Raw genomic sequence first — 15,875 nt, 5'->3', positions numbered from 1 at the left:
GCTTCTGGCCATCAGAAGGAGCAGGAACGGAGTGAGAGGGGAAATACTGGGCTCGATGGAGAGCCCACGAAATGGACTTGGGAGGGTGATCAAGAATCAGAAACCCAATGACCTGGAAAACACCAGAGATTGTGCAGACATCTTCAGTGTGTACAGAGGATGTGTGTGTGAGTTGTGAGAACAGGGCGAGTGGGTGGGGTGTGGAAGGAACACTCCCTGGCTCTGGCTCCACCATTCTCGCATCTTCGATATTACATAACAGCCAATGCACTGTGGGCTTCCTTCCCACTGAAACCAAAAGCTAACCAATAGCATCTCTCCTCCTGTCAACACATTTAGCATGGGGAAGGGAGGCCATGCAGTGCGAGAGCTCGTTGACAGCCACGCCCAGCTCTGAGGTTGGTTATTCATCTATAAAGCAGGAACAGTAGCCACATCTACTGCCTTTTCTTCCTTTGTCCATCAGGCTGGCTTTCCTTGAGCATGTCCTGCAACTGCAGCCACAGGGCCTTTGCACATGCTAGTTCCCCAGTTTCAAATGCTATCCAAACCCTCCCCTTATGATCGAGTCTCCTAGGCAAGCCTCCTGGTCCTCAGAGGCCCATCCAACTTGCCCTTTTGTCCTTATCACGGTGGTAACTTAATGTCAGCTCTCTCCTACATCAGGACTGAAAAACCTCTGGTTTTTTTTTTTTGTTTGTTTGTTTAAAGATTTAGTTATGCATACAAGAGCTGGGGTACAGGCCAGAGGTTTTGGGGGGTGAGAGGATTCACCAGAGACAGAGTGGGGTACAGAACAGGCAGATAGACTGAAGTACACTGCTGAGGGGAGCAGTGGGCAAGCCAGGAGAGGTCTGCTGTGCCACGTGGGTAGCACCCTGACTGGCAGGGGATTGAACTCATGCTGCAGAGGCTGCGTATTGTTTCATAGGTTGTGTCTTAATCCCTTGTGCCACCAGGGAGGCCCCTGAAAAGCCTCTTGTGCAGAAGATTTGAATCCAGCTCATGGCCCAAGCCCCATGCACCCATGCTGCAGGCTCGCCAAAAAAAAAAAAAAACAACAATAGATGCCTTCCAAAGGTTGTTCTAAAACTCCAGTAGAACTGAATGTGACTCTTCCTTTTTGTTCATAGCCCTGAGCAAATGCAAATGCGGTCCACGTGGAGAGGACTTGGGAACAAATGCCGAGTCATGTGGAGCTGCCATGAGCAGCCGCTCCCTTCTGACCAGTCAGGCAGAGACACTCGGGCTCCCGCCTCCTACCGTGAGCAGGGAGGCTCCCTGAGAGAATGTGCCAAAGCCTCAGCTCAGCCCCTGAACCACGTGAGCAGACAGTTAACCGAGCATTCTCCTTCCACGGGGGGTCATGGCGAGGAATGCCAGAAGACACGCTCACGAAGCTCCTTACAGCCTGAGGCCTCACTGGCTATCGCTCACTGTCTGAGGTCGGGCCAGGCTGCCCTCCCTGGGCTTCACGTGTCGGAGCTCATTACTGAGTGTCGGGGTGCTCTCCTTACGCCCCCTCGGGGTGTCGGTGAGCCTGCCTGGCTCTCATGGAGCAGATAGGAGGCCTCTTCTTCTTGCGCAGGCCTCTCTTCCGCCTGCCCTTCTCTCCCAGGTGTAGTCATTTACCCGGGGAGGCCGCGCTCATCCACCGGCCGAGTTCACCTGCAAGGCCTGTAAGTCCAAGGACGCTAAGTCCAAGGACGCTAAGTCCTGGGGATTTGGTCTCTCTGGCCCACGCTGGTGGGGAACAGGGCGAGCATGATCTAAATGAGGTGATCTGGGCTGTAGACTCAGATTACACCAGGGGGTGCCACTTCAAGGCCCAGATGGGGGCATAGAGTCAGCGTGTCCATTTTCAGTCTCACGCCAAGATACCCATTTCTGCATCGACTTTCTCAGTAAATTTAACATTTGGGATCTCCATCTGCTCATGCTCTTGCCTATTTGTCAATCATTTCAAAATTCAGGCAGAGAAGAGAGGCGCAGCTGGGGCCATCAGACCCAGACACCGCCCTCCCCCGGATCGCATCCCCCGCCTGGTGGGGACACCCCACGAGGGCATGGCAGCTGCATTCCCGAGCGTCTATCCGCGCTGGGCGCTCTTCTAAGCATTTCGGGTGTTTGGCTTTGACACCTGGAGGCTGATTGCAGCATTATTATTCTCATCGTACCTGCAGGGATTGGAGGACAGAGTTTGTGGAGCTTGTCCAAAGTCACCCCACTCGTAAGGGATCTGAAACTCGCCAGCTGGACTCACGGAAGCCGCTGCATCTGAAGCACCTGGCGAACGGCGTCTGAGGCTATTTCCCTTCCGTCACAGTGCCAACACGGCTCTTAGCCTTGGGCTTCAAAATTAAAAGCAGTTATTGAATGGGCACCTATTATGTGTTTGGTTCCCTGGATACGCTCATATCACTTCGTCCTAACAATAACAGAAATGCACTGTGGCTATGAGTATTCTCATGAAATAGGCGAGAAAACCAAATCTCTGAATGGTCAAGTCACAAAGCTACAAGTAGTAAATCAGGATTGGAGACTACATCCTGTTCTGGCACTGGGGGTCCACACTGGGGGTCCACACTGGGGCGTCCACACTGGGGGTCCACACTGGGGCCATCTACACTTCATTCTGTTGTCTAGCTAGGGAAAGACTTGTGGGATTCAAGGACCCCCGTTCACCCAGAATAAAAGTATCATTGCTAGCACGATAAATGGGGCAACCATCTCACTCCAGATAAACCAAAGCCACGGTGCGATCACTCTTGGAGTTGGCGTGTGGGTTCAAAGGTCAGGCGTGTTCTTTCGTCATTCAAAGCTCCTCTCATTCTCCCGAGCTGTTTATTTTCTGAAAATGAGGTTGCAGTTCAATCCACTTGATATTCAAACTAGACTCAGCCCCCCTTGCTTTTCTCTTCTCATTAAACCTCGCGGTTCTCGGCGTCAGCAAAGCTTCAGCACATCAGGAGCCTGGCCCTGCTGATGGAGAGTTCCAGATAATGAAGCGCCGAATGACTGGGACTTAATTGTACTTTGTAGGCATGAAAGTAGACAGAGAAAATCGGTGCCCTCAACTATGCTGATGGGAGCAGAGGACAGTTGGCACAGCCTCAAGTTCAACTTTACCAAACTCTCAGACCCACGAGACTCTCCTCTTAGAAAAATGCACCATGCGGATCATCACTCAGGTGTGCAATGGTGCTGCATTGATGCTGTTTCCAAGGACGAACCCTGGAAACAACTGTATTGCCCGGCAACGGGGAGTGAGATAAATAAAATATGATAAAGGCCCCTACGAGCTTATCCAGAACCCTTGGAGTCAACTTTATTTCAAAACGCAGCTTTCTCTTTCAGGGAAGGGCTTCAACCTGTGTCTCACCCGCCCCCACCCCGGCAGGCCCTGGGAGCACCCAGGGACCTAAGGCGCCCTTACTTCTGATGCGGGGTTCTTGGGTGGAATTACCCCGAACTGCAAACGTTTTCATATCTGTCCAAACCTGACTTGCTGCCAGGTAAGTTCAGGTGTTGAAATTTAGGGTAAAATTCCCATTCTTGGTGCTTTTGGTATCTGGGAACTAGAGGTAACAGGATGATTGTGTGAGAGACCAGCCGAAAACGCGTGAAACAAAATTCTCCAGGATATAGTGTAATGCGGAAAGGATCACATGCCAGGCAGAGTGTACGGGATGCTTTACACACCCACATGCACATGTGCACGCACACATACACACACACAAGTTGTGCGTGCATAGAAGACATCTGTAAAAATACACCAGGAACTGATTTCCATTTTTGTTGCTGGAAAGGAAAGGAAAATGGGTCGCTGGGGAGTAGGAGATGAGAATTCCTGTGGCGCGCCTGCGTCACCAAATCACATTGAATAGATACATTAATATTCCCTTAACCACCTCTCGGAAGGTTTTCCTGAACATCCCTCCACTTGGCATTTGCCAACCCCTCTCTGTGCTTGACTGTCTCCCTGGCACTTTGTATCAACCACAGTCTCTTCCTTGTCTATTTATTGTCTGTTCTCTGCAGTCTGCCTTGTTGTCAGCTGCAGCCCAGCTCCCAGATGCTGCCTGGCACCAAGAATAATACAGGCAGCCTGCCGGAGCACCTGGAGAACGTGCTCAGCACCCTGCACCACCTAGCCTTGGGGTGCCGACAAATGTCCTTCTGCGTGGCCATAAAGGGCGCTCTCTGAATTCTTTCCTGGTCACAGACTTGGAGAGGACGAAGCTGGCCAGGCTCTCCTGTACTACCCAGTGGCGAGCCCTGGCTCAGGATCTGAACAGGTGTTCAGTGAGCTGAGTGGCTCTGAGAATGCCCCCCTCCCTGTCCTCGCAGAAAAACAACACACCTGTCCCCCACCTGCACCCTCCCTGCAGCCCCTGTGCCAGGAGCAACCCTCCACCCCAACCCTTTGTCCTGCCAACATGCATCCTTGTGTGTGCGCTGCACTCAGCCCCCACCCTGCTCCTCCTGAGCCTTCTGCTCATCTGGGCCTCCCATACTTCTCTGCTTAACCCCCGCCTCTTTCCTTTAAGATGCAACTCAAAACGCCATCTCCACCATGCAGATCTCATGATTCCCTCAGTCAAACCAGGGGCTTCTTCCTCTGCTCCCCTCTAGGTGCAGGCAGACAGCTCATTTGGGGAGCTCACTCTACCTGGCCCGGGAGTCAGCAATTCCCATGTGAATGTGCCCATAGAGTGTGGGATCCTGGAGCATGCAGACTTTACCTGAAAAGGTAGTCCTCTCCTATTCCCTGTACCGCAAATGAAGCTGGCACAGTCTTAGAATATACTTGTCTTCCCTTTATGCCAGGGAACAGCGAGACGGTAAGAATAGTCAAAAGATTCCATGCTTTTACTTTGTATTAATTAGTCTTTTTCCTGGTCCCTTATGGGGAATATAACCAAGATGAAAATGCATACATTGTGCAAAAATGAAAAATGATGTAAGAATTATATAAAATAAAATATTAAAAAAAAAGATTCCATGCTGTGAAAGTGAATAAATGCTTAGGCATTTCAATAAGCCTGGTTTTGAATCTGAGCTCTGCACCCACAATTCTAGAACTAACCTCAGGCTGCACCATTAACTCTGAGCAGGGTGCCCTGACCCAAAGATGGGGCAATAAGAGCTATTTGGGGATTACAGGATAGAAATGTAACAGGAACCACCGAATCACAGACATAACAGAGTAAGCGCTCGATGGAAGCAGCTTCTTCACTTCCAATATTATAGGAAGAAATGGGTGATGGATGGAAAACAAACATATATGGGACATATTGTGATTGTTTCCTATTAAGTCAGGTTCCTAACTGGGCCATACAGGGATTACATTTTTGGCTTCATTCCCTTCCACCCAGACCCAATTTCAGTTTGATTAGGATAAGCGGCATTTAGTGCCTTCGGTACTTGCACAGAACCACTGTTGCCAAGTCCTCTGAGCCTTCAGCTGAAAAGCGAATCTGCTAAAATCCTATCCAGATAAACATATCAAGATATCCTCAACTTTAAGGAAAACAAAAAGTGAAACTGTAACATCTTGCCCCAAACTCCAGTTCCGTTTTCCACCAGTCAAAGAACAGAGTTCACTGAGGAAAATCCAGAGCTCAGAGCAGGCCCCAACAGCATCTGTGGGGGGTCAGCCCCCCCGCTGTCTGCACAAGGAGCATGCTCTTCTGTTCATGGTGTGCTGCCCGCTTGTCATGGCCCCTCCATCTCTGCTCCTTGTGCCCTCAATCGGGTCTGAGTGAATCACCTCCTTTGCAAAAAGGGAATCACAAAACCATTGGAAGGTGATTAAATGACCCTAAACCCGCCCAACCCCACTTATTACCAGTGCAAGAGTTGGCATGAGGGGCCTTGGCATGAAACACTGACCTGCAATCTATACGTCAGAAAGGCCTGACCAATTGCCAGATACAAGGATAAACTTGACTAAGTGGCCTCGGATCTCTCTGATTGTGAAATATGTGATGTCATTATACTTTGTTCTCAACAGGCAATTCCAGTTTGACCTTTGGAATCTTTCTCTGGGGAGTGGGGGACATTAGCTTTTGGGGTCTCCTACTGCAAAGGTCACCTTTGGAAGACCTAGGCACTGTTGTTTTCAGAGTCTCTCCTGTTTTCTTCTTTAAATAAAATGTGTCCAGATTCTGTGCTAGTTATATTGCTTCATTTAAGAAAATGTTAAGGATTGTCAAATTAATTTGGAATTTGCTTATTGATTTTTTCCTTGTGGTTTAATCTTTATCAGATATATTGAATTTAATACTTATCACCTATATTTATGTCTATGTATACATATATGCGTAGAAATATTTTACATACATCTGTGTATATGTTGGTCTGAGTGTTGGGTTGCAGTAAACCAACTGACAAAGTTGTATAAGCATTTAACTTACCAGTTTTTCATCTGATCTTGCAGATTTTCCTTTTTATCCTTTGAATCTGCTGTTTTTTCAGATGTCAGGCATTTATATTTAAGACCACGAAAAATTCTCTGGCCCCAGGCTCTCTGCATCAGGTGTCTAATGGATAAACTAGGTCAGGCTGTAGCCCTTTCTTCTTGTAAGTGTTGGAGCCGAGTACATTGTCATGGGGGTCTCCCTATTAGAAAGCAGGCCTTTCGGGACAATTGCCCGCAGCACCAGTGTGTGCAGTGACCCTCCACAGGGTGGGGCCCCAGGAAACAGTTGGTATCCAACAAAACTTCCTATTCCATTTTCTGTCAGAGATCATTTCTAGTCTTCGTTAGATGGGAAGCTGCTGAAACAAAACACAAATCTGCTTCTACCTGCCTCCTTTTTCCTTCAGCAACAACCTCATCAACTCAAATGTCACTTCATGGCAGAGTTAAAAGGTTCCTTAAAACAGGACTGGAATGTGAAGTCTGGTGCAAAACTTCAAACTTAGAATGTTATTTTCTGGGTCCATAGCTCAGCCATGAAACTTCGCTCTAGGCAAATTTTGACTTGCTAGGTCTGAGCTGAAAGAAATTTTATGCATTTAGTTTACTTTAAAACTAGAAGGTTTTTTTGCACATGAAAGTTGGAAAACACTTTTTTTCCTATAAAATTGGGTCCGAGGGAGCAGTCTAGAATGTCCAGTCCAGTCTACTTTCTTCATAAGAAGAAAAGTTTGTTGAAGAATTGAGTATTAGTTACTATGCTAAGTGCTTTTAATGGGCCTTATCTCTTTTTAACCCTGTAACAACCTTGAGAAGGGTAGATAGTTTTGTTCCCATTTTACAGATAAGGAAGCAGGGATTGAAAAAGATTAAAAACCTTATCCAGCTGCAAACATCAAAGTCTAGCCAGCACCAAAATTCGAAATCAATTTTTGCCACTCTGTAATTACACAATGTTGCCTCAAGTGCTGATTAAGAAAACCAAGAGATTAAAAGGAGACATAGAGGAAGTTTAGCAAGATGGTGGCAGAGTGAAGACAACAGGCTCCCTTCTCCAGGCAGACACCATAAAACTGATGCAGAACAAAGCCAAAAGCCCTGGGTGAAAAACTGATTATCAGCTTATGCAACAGGAATATCAGCTCAACTCAAAGTTGAAACTAAGAAGGACGCAGCACTCTCCATAAGCTGCAAGGCTGCCTTTGGTGCAAAGCCCTCTACAGATACTGACTTGGACACATGCCAATTTGGGGGATCCTAAGACCCAGCACTGCACCTACATAAGGGGGTGCAGAGTAGGCACCCAGGGCAGAGGGTGCATTGCACAACTACAGAGAAGAAGGCACAGAGCAAAGACTACTGGTGTGAATCGGAGGCTCATAACACAAAATCTGCAGCTTGAGTACTTGGACTCCCTTAGAAACTGCTACCGATGTCCAGGCTGAGATGTCTGAAACACCTGCCACCTGTTATCCCAGGCTGAGACATCTAAAATGCTTGCCGCAAAGAAACACTTTTAAACAGGAATTTCAAATTTCTGAGTCTACTAAAGGTGATCTTTTGATGCCTATCTCCCCAGTGCTGTTTTAAATTTACTACCTTCACTGGAACTGTTGTAGAGCAACCCCGATACAAAACGGGGTGCCTGACTGTGGGTCTCACCTGCGCGCTTAAAAGGACTTATCAATGCTCTACTGCAGGCACACGTGAAAGGTTCATAAAAGGTTTATTGACAAGGGAAGGGGAAATGAGGAAATGGACAGCTCTGGGAGAAAAGTGGGAGACAAAGTTTTAAATGAGTCCTACCCAATCCGCCGATGAGGAATCCCAAAATGGCGCTCTCAGAGTTGGCCGCCAGCCAGGAGCAGTGAAGCCAGGGGGCGAGCGATCGCGAGCCAGAGAGAGCCCAAGGCCCACGTGTTTGGTTTTTATATCCAACCTGGCTGCCCAACTCCACCCTCAGGTCCCAGCCACCCTCCCTTGGTGGTGATGGGATTTGTCTTTCCCAATGTCTTGATGGCTTTAGTCTGGAGTGGGGGTGGAGTCCACAAAGCCTGTATGGGATTAACTCAGGACATCCTTTCCCCCTAACAATCCCCCCCTTTCACTTTTTGCCACATTTCCATGGTGATGAAGATCAAACATATGGATGCTGGGATACAGTCTCAGATGAAAGTTTTTCAGGGTTCCAGTCTGAAAGAAAACGAATCCCTCCAGGTATTGTCCATTGTGGAAAGCAAAAGTCCTCCATTCTTGGAAAAACAGTTCATCAGTCCCAGCCGAAAGAAAAATATCTGGAGGCATTAGCCAGAACAAGACAGCAGATATGTCAAAATCACAGGAAAAAAAATCTTAAAATGGTTCAACTTATGTAAAAACAAATTCTCAGGACATCATTTCCCCCTAACAGTACCAGTCCCTCAACTGCTCCAACAACTACAAAAACAACAGTTGAAAATTCATCCTTACTAAATGTCACACAAAATCAAAAATGAGGATATGGAACACAGTAAAAATGACAGAGGTAAAAAAAAAAAAAAAAAGCCTGAAAGAGCCCTGACTCTGAAGTGCCAAGGAATATGACATGGGGGAATTCAGGGCAGTGATGCTGTTATAGGGCAGGGAGAGGGGCAGCCCAAACCCCGCAAACCTGCCAATTCTAAATGGGTTCTGCCATCCGCCGCATCAACACAAAACATATGAGACTTTAATGGGAAGGAACTTTAATAAAACTAGGAAACAATACAGGAAAGGCAAAGAGTCTAGTTTCTAAATGAAGCACCCAAAGTTACCCGTCCTCTCGTGGGTAAAAGTCCATCCAAATGGGATTGGCCCAGAGCAAGGCCCCAAAGCCTGCCCCAAGTCTAAAGCATCTTCCAGTGGGGACCCACAGAAAAGGGTCAGAAACAACCAGACAAGCCCGGAAGGAAAAGAGCAAAATCAACATCAAGATAAAAGCTGCCATGGTCACCTCCCCACGGGTCTCACCCACATCTGTGTCACCCAGTCCACGACCACAAGACAAGCGCAGTTTCTTCACGTGTCTCCTGGCTCCATCCTGCTTCCTTCCTCAGTCTCTTCTGCAGCTTCTCCTCTTCCTGCTCAGCTCCACCCTCCCTTGGGTGGGGCAGGGAACCTGGAACCTCCCCCTTTCCTGGGGACCACCCTGTTACAATGCTGGTGGAACTAAAAGCAATGGAATATAGGGCCTCCCTGGTGGTGCAAGGAGGCCACCAGCATGAGTTTGATCCCTGGCTGAGTTCAATCCCAGCTGAATTCAATCCCCAGTCTGCCAGGGAGCTACTCACATGGCATAGCAGACCTCTCCTTGTCTCACCCACTACTCCCCTCAGCAGTGTATTTCAATAGATCTGCCTGTTCTGCACCCCACTCTGTCTCTGGTGAATCCTCTCACCACTCCCACCCTGCACCTCTGGAATGTACTCCAGTTCTTGTATGCATAAATAAATAAATCTTTTTTAGGGGGCCTCCCCAGTGGCGCAGCAGTTGAGCACTGGGCTGCAAAGCTGCTGACAGCCTCTGCAGCACCGGTTCGGTCCCTGGCTGCTGGCGAGGGTCCCACGTGGCATGCAGACCTCTCCTGCCGTGCCCACTGCTCCCCTCAGCAGTGTACTTCATCAGTCTGCCTGTTCTGTTCCCCGCTCTGGCTCTGGTGAATTCTCTCACCCTCCAGCACTTCTGACTATACCCAGTGCTTGTATAAATAAATAAATCTTTAAAAACAAACAAACAAACAAATAAATAAATCTTTTTAAAAACCAATGGAAGATAAAGAACAACAACAGACAATGAAAATATGAGGGTGCTACATTCAGAGATAATGGAGTTATACCCTATAGCTGGTATTAAAAAATATAAGTGAGGGCCTCAGTGACAGACAAACAGAAGCAATTGAGAGAATTAATGAACCTGAAAACACAGTACTGGTAAAAAAAAAAAAAAATAGAACAAAGTAGAGAGAAAAGTATTTAAAAAATGAAAATCATATAAGAGCTCCCTGGGACAACTTAAAAAGAAATAATACCTGTATCATAGGGATCCCAGAAGAAAAACAGAGAAATTATCACTGAAAATAATTTCACTCTGGGAAATGAACCAGAAGTTGTGATCCAAGAGGTCCAAAGATTTCCAAACATAATAATGTCAGATAGATACACACCAAAAAGCATTGTGAAGCTTTTGAGAAACAATAGGGAAAGAATACCAAAAAATCAAGAGAAAAAAGGGTAACCTATAAGGGAGTCCCAATCAGATCAGCAACAGATTTTAACAGAACATTACAAGCATGAAGAAATTGAATAGAGATACTCAAAGTACTCAAAGAAAAAGACTTCCAACTGGAATCCTTTACCCAGCAATATTAACAATCAAGATAGAAAAAGAGTAAGAGACTTCACTGAAAAGCAAAAACTAAAAGAATTTATCCACACCCAGCTAGATATGAAAGAAATACTAAAGGGATTATTATAAAGCAACAAAAGAATAAATTTTGAGACAAAAGAGACCTAAGTGACTTAACATGGAGGAGGAGGAAACTGCCAATGGGGGCTATTAAAAGCCAAATGGACCATCCAATGGGCCAAGCAAATAGTCATCTACTAACCTCAGGAAAGCTTTCAAACAAAAAAACAGAAGTAACACATAAAATAGAAATGGAACCTCAATAAAAAATAGGAAGCCCTGGATAAAATTGAAAAGACAAGACAAACAATGACAAAATGGCAATAAACACTAATTCAACATGTGCATCCCCTGGCTGCTTAGCTGGCCACTAGTTTAGTCTGGGGACTCTGACCTTTAGAAAGTCACACCCATAATCATGAAGGTGACACTGGCTGGTGGCTCCTACTGACTATTCAAAGAACTTTGAACTTTTGTTTGTGTTCTCCCAATTTCTTCCCAAGAATCTTCTGCCCTTGGGACCCAAAACCTGTGCCACTAATTGCCTTGTGTTTTTCAACTCAGTTTAAATGTGATACTGTTAGGGGTCTTGAAGAAGATCCATTAAATTGCTGCTCTCTTTTCTAAGTTCCGAATCAATGGAAAAATAAAAGAAATGAGGCAGGTAGAAAGGGCCACCATTTGACCATGACTAAGCTGACTTTAAGGTAATTTGGTTTATATACACAGGCATTTGGACCTTCTAAGACTGAATCCCAGAATTGGCCAGAACTCTCCACCAGTCACATAGCTCTGAACCAGGGCAAACCTGAGTCAGAGTTACTGAATCAAACACATGTCCTCCAGGCATTCCCAAGAGGGAGGGAAGTTTCTAGACTTGACCAGTTCTCCCTCTAATCTCTCCAATAATTTAAGCCACTCCTCTCCTCTTGGAAAGGAAGCCAAGAGTGATGTTGTCATGCGTTTTTCCTTACATGGATTAAAAACTCCAAGAATGCCTAAGACCACACTGAATAACCTCTCCTGGGTATACCCTTTGTGCCAGGTGCAACTCTAAACTCACTGCGTTTTTAAAAATAACTTAATGCTCATAACAACCCTTTCTGATAAGGACCACTCATAACCTCCATTTCAACAGATGGGAAAGCTGAGGCACAGAGAGAGGCTTTTAGGTGTCTTTTTATTGTTTTTTTTTTAAAGATTTATTTATTTATACAAGAAATGGGGCATAGGCCAGAGGCATAAGAGGGTGAGAGAATTCACCAGAGACAAAGCGGGGAGCAGAACAGGCAGACAGACTGAAGACACTGCTGGGGCAAGCAGAGGGAAAGACAGGAGAGGTCTGCCGCACCTTGTGGGTATCTACCTGGCCACCCAGGAATCGAACTCATGCTGCAGAGACTGTGGACAGCTTCACAGCAGCGCACTCAACCCACTGTGCCACTGGGGAGGCCCGCTTTTAGGTGTTTAAGGTCACTGACAACTAGAGGTAGAGTTAGGATCTGAACCCATGAAGTGAGATTTCAAAAGCCAAGATTCTTAATACCAAGGTATGGTGGATTTCACATCTACCAAGAATTCAAAATGCCCTTCCCTGCAACTTCCCTCTGTTAGGCCTGCCCCTTAAGGCAAGGTAGCGCACTCTTTCTTCCCAAAGCCTTTTGGGAAAATAGAACTCCTTAGCATGTCCTCACCTTGAGTCCTGCAGGGCATTGGATTCACACAAATAGCCTTCACCTGCTCCTAACAGCTGCACATGGTAGCCTTTGTTCCAGTGTGGACAGAAACCAAGGCTGCAAGGGCAAAGCCATTGAGACATCAAGTCTGATTTGTTCTGATCTGTTATTAGATAACTTCGAGGGGGTGGGATGATGTAGAGAAAAAAAAATGGGAAAAATGGTCTGATTTGTATCTTGCAATCAGTTGCCTACCACCTCCTAGTACAGCAGGTCCTCAAATAATGTCATTTTGCTCAATATGGTTTCATTATAACTATAAGATGAATGAGAAGGAAAAAAATCCTGGCTGATGCTGAATGAAATGATGTAACTGGAGGACCTAGCTTTCTTGTATTCCATCAAGAACATTAAGTGAGTACACAGTGGATTATTCTGAGCTCCTGCTCAGTGCTGAGCCCTGTTTGAGATCTGGGGAGAAAAGCTGAGAAAAAAAATAAAAAAACCACACACCTGTGTGCCTACAGAGACCTTGTTGCTTCATCAGGAGGCCCATCTTTAGTTCTACACTGTAGTGTCAGCAGGCACAGGGCAGGTTCTCCATGGATCCAGGCAGATGGGTAAAGGAGAGTCCTGGAGCCCCCAGTGCCTTTTTCAGGCTTATAATGATCTTTCTACACCATTTGTAGTGAGGCAACCAGGTGCAGGGCAGGCGGGGGTTGGGTGGTGAGGAGGGACTGGGGAACCAGGGATAGGAGGGGCCAGGAGGCCTGCTAGCCTGCTGAATCTTTACTCTCTCTGTGCTTGCTCTAGTGTTCTCTCATAGCCACCCCACCACTGTCTTGCTCTGCTCTCCACCACACTTGTAGCTGCAGTCTCCCAGCTCAGGTGCACCCACTTATGCATGCTCCCACCATACTCCAGGTGTCCACCATAGGCATGCATACCCCAAGTCCATGCTCCCAAGCACTTCCTGCATTCGAGGCCACAGGTGATAACCACAGAGACCAACTGCGCAAAACCCTGACCATCTCGTACCCTACGTTCACTCACAGGAGTATGCACAGGCCACGGGACCGAGCGCCAGGAAGAAAACAAAATGGCGCCACATGAATCAAGGCCGGGGAAGCAATCATGTCTGCAGAACAAGACGGCAGCGCAACATTCCCTGGGAAACCATCCAGCTACCAGCTGAATGATGGGGATGACTGAGGGTTTGAGATGGTTACAGCAGGGGGTACACGGCAGGCAGAGGGGAGCAAATGTACAAAAGCTGAGACAGAAGGCAAAGTGAACCTGACAGCCTTGCATTGGGAGCCGAGCAGAGGTACAATGAGAAGAGACTGGAAAGACGTGCACGTCACCGGAAGATTTTGGTTGTGTCATTCATTGATTCATTCAATATTTTTTGCAAAATCCATAAGGTGCTTGTTTCAAGTTCCCTGGACAATCCCAGATAAGACAGATCCCCCTGTCTGTCCTTCTAAATTGTCAATAGGAGGGAGTAGATGGGATAAGAAGCCTGTTGTGAGACAGGCTTGTGCCAAGAACACAAACTGGAACTTCAACCACATGCACGTAAACAATGAAGGGTGTAGGGGAATCATGGGCAGAGGGAAAGTCACGACCCCCAACAAAAAGCAAAGTCTCTGGTGACCTAAGTTACACCTGTGTAAAGAAAAGAGTTGGGGAGACCTATCAGGTACATGGGGGTTAGAAAGAAAAAGGCCTTATATGCCATTCTAATGGGTTCTGACTTTATTTCATGATATGAATCTGCTAGATTCAAAATAGCAGGCTGGGTGGTCAACCAAGCAAAATTTGTTTCCTTATAGATCTGGAGACTGTGAGGTCAGCAGTTCTCTTCCTGGGGTACAGCCACCTCCTGCGTCTCACATGGCAGAGAGCTCTCTGGCATCGCTACTGTAAGGCCTCCAAGCCTATCAGAGCCCCACCCCTATGACCCTATTTAATTCTAATTACCTTTTACAAGCCCTGTCTCCAAATATAGTCACATGGGGGTTAGGGGATGTACCTATATGGACATATATGTATGTATCTTTTCAAATTAGTGTGATTTTATTCCTTGGATAAATACCCAGAACTGGAGTCACTATATCATACACTATATCATAGTCCATAGTGTTTTCTATACTGGTTCCATCAGTTTATATTCCTATCGACAGTATAGAAGTTTCCTTTTTCTCTATGCCCTCGCCAATACTCGTTTCTTGCCATTTTGAGATCACCCATCACTCTCACAGGCGGGCCTGAGCTCTCATTGTGGTCTTGATTTGCATTTCCCTGATGATAAGCGAAGATGAATATTTTTTTCACATGACACATTTGTGTTCTTGCCTTAGAAACAGTCTGGTTTAGAGAGAGGACCAAGTGGGGGAAAAGGGCAAAAAAGCTAAAACTTTTCACGTCTCTCTGACCTTCCTCCCACAGCTTGCTCTGCCATGGCTGGTCACCAGCCGTGTAGTTTTCCCAATCTCTCCCACCACCCCTAAAGTTCCAAGCCTGGAGAAGGAGGGAGCACACTGGCCTGGGCAACCTGCGCGGTCACTGAGCCACTTTGATTAAGGGTCAGCTTTACCAGGGAGCAATTAACCCCGAATTCAGTCACTGGGGTCTCACCAGGTATTCTCTAGACCTGCCCATAGGTGCCCCACCCAGAGGATTTTACTGTATTTTCTTTAAGAGGCTTTCGGGGTATATGCTTGAAAGGGGGACCACTGGGCTAACAGAAAGAGGTAGAACCCCTGCAGAGTTCCACTGGGCTCAGCTCTGGGGCTACCGGACATCTTTAACCTGGGAAGAAAAGTTCATATGTAATTGGAAGCCAAGATTGGCAGGGCAGGTGAGCCCCATGACCTAGAGAGCCAGAAGTTGTTGGCATGGCTGTATTTTAGAATCACCTAGAAAGGAAAAGGTGCTTGGACCCCAACTCGGAAGAATGGAATCAGAATCCCTGAGAGTGGGCCCAGCTGTCAGTAGACGCTCTTCCTTGAACAGTGTTCTACCTGACTGAGGTTCTCCGAGAAGTAGTTGGCCAGGGAGCTAAGGTTTTCTGGAATATTCCCCAAGAGGGGATAGCACTTGACTTGAGGGTCTACAGAAAGAACAGGACAGGATGAATCTAGAAGATGCTACCCAAGCACTGGGCTTGGTAAGCTACTCACTTCATGAAGTGAGGGATAAATGAATGCATGAATGAGGGCAGGAGATGGAAGAAAGAGTATCGCAACTTGCCAAGGTGATAAGTTAACCTGGAGCCTTGGCAAGGCACTCACTTCAAGCTTAATGTCTGATGTCTAAGAATGCCCAACGCTTTCCCTGCCAGCCCAGAG

Source organism: Talpa europaea (genome assembly GCF_964194135.1).
Source record: "Talpa europaea genome assembly, chromosome: 5".
NCBI classification, from domain to species: Eukaryota; Metazoa; Chordata; class Mammalia; order Eulipotyphla; family Talpidae; genus Talpa; species Talpa europaea.
This window is presented reverse-complemented; position numbering follows the sequence as displayed.